Genomic DNA, 6,000 nt, shown 5'->3' with positions numbered 1-6,000 from the left:
ATCCGGAAAGTCTAACCTTGTCTGTGGTATTCCGAGTAGGATTCAGGGATTGAATGACTGTGACGAGCTTCAAACTCGCGAGTGCTGGGCGTAGTGACAGACGCAAAAGGAGGGTGAATCCTATTCCAGCATGATTGGGAACCTCAGATGATTAGCCGTGCTGTGACAGAGCATTTGGACCATTTTCACAAGAGGAGGGGATGTAACCATTGACAACGGTGATGCCCCAACACACAGCTTGCCATAGAAGGACGTGCGTGCGTGAATCAGAGGACAAAGGAAAGCAGAGATTCAGAAGACAAAGCATCTCCAAAACTCCAACATATTCTCCATTACTGCATAACAAGTAACCTTTAACCCATGCTCTCTTGTTTATTTGCAATTCAACTGATAAATACAATTGACTTCCTGACTAAGAATTGCAAGATAACCATAGATTGCTTCAAACCAACAATCTCCGTGGGATTCGACCCTTACTCACGTAAGGTATTACTTGGACGACCCAGTGCACTTGCTGGTTAGTGGTATGAGTTGTGAAAAGTGTGATTCACAATTCGTGCACCAATGCCCCTTCACTAGAAGGGTCAACTTTAATCAAAGGTTAGACCAGGTCCTCATGGACATATGTGTGGAAGGAGCTCAATGGAAGATTGACTCCAAAGGCAAGCCGGTTCAACTAAGAAGACTGGACCTCAAGTCTGTAGCTAGAGGATGGTTAGAGTTCATACAACGCTCCATCATCCCCACTAGCAACCGATCCGAAGTTACTGTGGATCGGGCCATCATGATTCATAGCATCATGATTGGAGAGGAAGTAGAAGTTCATGAAGTCATCTCCCTTGAACTCTACAAAATAGCCGAAAAGTCTTCCCCCATGGCAAGGCTAGCTTTTCCTCATCTTATTTGCCATCTATGTTACTCAGCTGGAGCTTTCATAGAAGGAGACATTCCCATTGAGGAAGAGAAGCCCATCACTAAGAAAAGGATGGAGCAAGCAAGAGAGCCCATTCATGGAGCTCAAGAGGCGCATGAAGCTCATCACCATGAGATCACGGAGATGCCTCAAATGCATTTCCCTCCACAAAACTATTGGGAGCAAATCAACACCTCCCTAGGAGAATTAAGTTCCAACATGGGACAACTAAGGGTGGAACATCAAGAGCACTCTATCATCCTTCATGAAATTAGAGAAGATCAAAAAGCAATGAGGGAGGAGCAACAAAGATAAGGAAGAGACATAGAAGAGCTCAAGGACATCATTGGTTCCTCAAGAAGGAAACGCCACCATCACTAAGGTGGACTCATTCCTTGTTCTTACATTCTCTGTTTTTTGTTTCTATGTTAAGTGCTTATCTAAGTTTGTGTCTTCATTACATGATCATTAGTATTTAGTAACTTTGTCTTAAAGTTATGAATGTCCTATGAATCCATCACCTCTCTTAAATGAAAACTGATTTAATTCAAAAGAACAAGAAGTACATGAGTTTCGAATTTATCCTTGAACTTAGTTTAATTATATTGATGTGGTGACAATGCTTCTTGTTTTCTGAATGAATGCTTGAACAGTGCATATGTCCTTTGAAGTTGTTGTTTATGAATGTTAAATATGTTGGCTCTTGAAAGAATGATGACAAGGAGACATGTTATGTGATAATCTGAAAAATCATAAAAATGATTCTTGAAGCAAGAAAAAGCAGCAAAGAACAAAGCTTGCAGAGAAAAAAAAAGAGAAAAAAAATAGCGAAAAAAATAGAAAGAAAAAGAAAAGCAAGCAGAAAAAGCCAAAAGCTCTTAAAACCAAGAGGCAAGAGCAAAAAGCCAATAACCCTTAAAACCAAAAGGCAAGGGTAAATAAAAAGGATCCCAAGGCTTTGAGCATCAGTGGATAGGAGGGCCTAAAGGAATAAAATCCTGGCCTAAGCGGCTAAACCAAGCTGTCCCTAACCATGTGCTTGTGGCGTGTAGGTGTCAAGTGAAAACTTGAGACTGAGCGGTTAAAGTCAAGGTCCAAAGCAAAAACAGAGTGTGCTTAAGAACCTTGGACAACTCTAATTGGGGACTTTAGCAAAGCTGAGTCACAATCTGAAAAGGTTCACCCAATTATGTGTCTGTGGCATTTATGTATCTGGTGGTAATACTGGAAAACAAAGTGCTTAGGGCCACGGCCAAGACTCATAAAGTAGCTGTGTTCAAGAATCATCATACTGAACTAGGAGAATCAATAACACTATCTGAACTCTGAGTTCCTATAGATGCCAATCATTCTGAACTTCAATGAATAAAGCGAGATGCCAAAACTATTCAAGAGGCAAAAAGCTACAAGTCCCGCTCATCTAATTGGAGCTATGTTTCATTGATATTTTGGAATTTATAGTATATTCTCTTCTTTTTATCCTATTTGATTTTCAGTTGCTTGGGGACAAGCAACAATTTAAGTTTGGTGTTGTGATGAGCGGATAATTTATACGCTTTTTGGCATTGTTTTTAGTATGTTTTTAGTAGAATCTAGTTACTTTTAGGGATGTTTTCATTAGTTTTTATGTTAAATTCACATTTCTAGACTTTACTATGAGTTTGTGTGTTTTTCTGTGATTTCAGGTATTTTCTGGCTGAAATTGAGGGACTTGAGCATAAATCAGATTCAGAGGTTGAAGAAGGACTGCTGATGCTGTTGGATTCTGACCTCCCTGCACTCAAGTGGATTTTCTGGAGCTACAAAACTCAAAATGGCACGCTTCCAATTGCGTTGGAAAGTAGACATCCAGGGCTTTAGACGACGTAAAAGGGCGTTGAACGCCAGTTCTACACTACTGTCTGGAGTTAAACGCCAGAAACAAGTCACAAACCAGAGTTGAACGCCAGAAATACGTTACAACCTGGCGTTCAACTCCAGAAAGAGCCTCTGCACGTGTAACATTCAAGCTCAGCCCAAGCACACACCAAGTGGGCCCCGGAAGTAGATTTATGCATCAATTACTTACTTCTGTAAACCCCTAGTAACTAGTTTAGTATAAATAGGACTGTTTACTATTGTATTAGACATCTTTGGATTATCTGTTGATCCTTTGATCATCTTTGGATGCCTAGTTCTTAGATCATGGGGGCTGGCCATTCGGCCATGCCTGGACCTTTCACTTATGTATTTTCAACGGTAGAGTTTCTACACTCCATAGATTAAGGTGTGGAGCTCTACTGTTCCTCAAAGATTAATGCAAAGTACTACTATTTTTCTATTCAATTCAACTTATTCCGCTTCTAAGATATTCATTCGCACTTCAACCTGAATGTGATGAACGTGACAATCATCATCATTCCTTATGAACGCGTGCCTGACAACCACTTCCGTTCTACCTTAGATTGAATGAGTATCTCTTAGATCTCTTAATCAGAATCTTCGTGGTTTAAGCTATTTTGATGGCGGCATTCATGAGAATCCGGAAAGTCTAAACCTTGTCTGTGGTATTCCGAGTAGGATTCAGGGATTGAATGACTGTGACAAGCTTCAAACTCGCGAGTACTGGACATAGTGACAGACGCAAAAGGAGGGTGAATCCTATTCCAGTATGATCGAGAACCTCAGATGATTAGCCGTGTTGTGACAGAGCATTTGGACCATTTTCACAAGAGGATAGGATACGGCCATTGGCAAGGGTGACGCCTCCAGACGATTAGCCATGCAGTGACAGCGCATCGGACCATTTTCCAGAGAGGATCAAAAGTAGCCATTGACATCGGTGATGTCCTTACATAAAGCCAGCCATAGAAAGGAGTAAGACTGATTGGATGAGGACAGCAGGAAAGCAGAGGTTTAGAGGGACGAAAGCATCTCCATGAATTTATCTGAAATTCTCATCAAGGATTTACATAAGTATTTCTATCCCTATTTTATTATTAATATTCGAAAACTCCATGACCATTCTATATCCGCCTGACTGAGATTTACAAGATGACCATAGCTTGCTTCATACCAACAATCTCCGTGGGATCGACCCTTACTCGCGTAAGGTTTATTACTTGGACGACCCAGTGCACTTGCTGGTTAGTTGTGCAAAGTTGTGATAAAAAGTTGAGATTACAATTGAGCGTACCATGTTGATGGCGCCATTGATGATCACAATTTCGTGCACCAAGTAGCATCGTCCCCGATGCTCACTCAAGTAGGGTGTGAAGAGGTGTCATCACTGGAAGGATGGGTAGCTGGGGTCTCTGTGGTAGTGGTCTGAGGATCAACCTGCTGCAGAGGAGGTGCTGACTAGATAGGGATCTCGGGGTCTACAGCCTGAATCTGAGGTGGAGCCTCCTGATGTGATGCTGCATGTTGGGTGCCTACCTGCTCTGCCTCGTGCTGTGGATGAGTCTCTGCCTCGTGATCATCCGCCTCCTCCTCAGATGCCTCGGATGGTGTGTCAGGCTCGGAGGGATGTCGCCAGAGCGTATCATCAGCTTCAGGTGCTCATAGCGTCGCTTGTTGCGACGCTCCATCTGGTCAAGCCGTCGAAACAGGCGGTGCACTAGATGATAGATAGGCTCTGGGGCAGGTGGAGGTGCAAGGGTGGTGGCAGGGGTAGCTGGGTAGCTGTGGAAGAAGAGGGGCCGGCAGATGGTGTGGCTGTCTCAGCAGTAGCAGTGAGGAATGGAGGTCTGTAGCCCAAAGCCAGAAAGTTCCTGCTGTGCGGGATAATCTTCTTGCATTCTGCAGTAGGTGGCTTTTCATCAGCATCCTCCCAAGGCACGTCAGCTCGACTTCCTAGCCGCGTAATCAGATAAGGAAAGGGAAGAGTGCCTCGGACGTGGACCCTGGCCATATAGTACCGGATAAAGCGTGGCAGGTACAGGTCCTTACCCTCCATCACACACCATAGGAGGGTGATCATGGCGGCTGGTATCTCAGTCTCGTGAGTACTCGGCATAATAAAGTTGCTAAGTATCTGATGCCATAGCCGAGCCTCATCATTCAAGTAAATCCGCTTGATTCCCTTTGGCATGGTAGTGTTCTGACCCATAATCTAAGGAACGGTCGGGTCAAGGGCTATCCTGGCCTTTACTGCATCCTAATCAAATCGCATGAAGCGCATATCTTCCTCAGCTTTCTGATAACCATCCAGCTGATTAGTTTTTGGCAGAAGCTTCAGGACATCTTCAATTGCCTCTTCAGTGACCAGAATCTGCTTCCCTCTTAGGTTCACTGCATCTAGGGAAGTATTGAAGTAATTGCAGTAGAATTCCCTTATCCAAGATGCATTGACCTCAGTCAGGGGTCTTTCCAGGAAGAACCAGCCTCTTTGTTTGATTTGCTCAGAGGTGTATTGCTAGAGTTCTTATGGGATCTTCAGAGTCCTCTCCAGGTATAGGTTCCTGGAGGTTGCAAACACCGGATACCTCAGCTCACAATATCGATTTGCAAACTTTACTGGATCAGTAGCAGGGATTAGCTGGTCGGCCTTCTCCTGCGGGGTAAAATTTTTCTCCCGCAAGGAGGCATCATGCATGAGATCTATGATAGACATAGAGGATTCTCCTCTTTTCTGTTTGCCAGTTGTTGCCTTTCCTTTCCCTTTTCTGTGGGAGTCCGACATCCTGAAAAATAGAATTCAAGGATATAATAAAAACAGGAAAACAAGGAGGCAATTAACAAAAGAAGCACATAGTGGCAAAGGAGCAAAAGGATAAGGAAAATGAGTTAAGTAAATGTGCATTAAGGATTGTATAGGAGTTAAAAGTCAGAAAAGAAGAATTCACAATCCAAAATGTAATTGAATTCATGTTAAATAGAAAAATTAACATCATGCCATGGTTAGAATGTTAAAAGAAAGTAAAAGAAAATCAGAAGAGAAGTTTTGAAAGGTTAGGTTGGTTAGAATTGAAAAAGAGTTTAGGTAGTTAACATTAGTGAGTTAGTAAAAAGTGGGTTAAAGTAAGTGGCATAATGATAAGTTTCTAAGTAACAAGCATTCACAATTAAAGGCTACAGTTAACTCATAACCAAACATGGAAAACAGG

The sequence above is a fragment of the Arachis hypogaea genome, chromosome 19 (assembly GCF_003086295.3).
Source record: "Arachis hypogaea cultivar Tifrunner chromosome 19, arahy.Tifrunner.gnm2.J5K5, whole genome shotgun sequence".
Lineage (NCBI taxonomy): Eukaryota > Viridiplantae > Streptophyta > Magnoliopsida > Fabales > Fabaceae > Arachis > Arachis hypogaea.
This window is presented reverse-complemented; position numbering follows the sequence as displayed.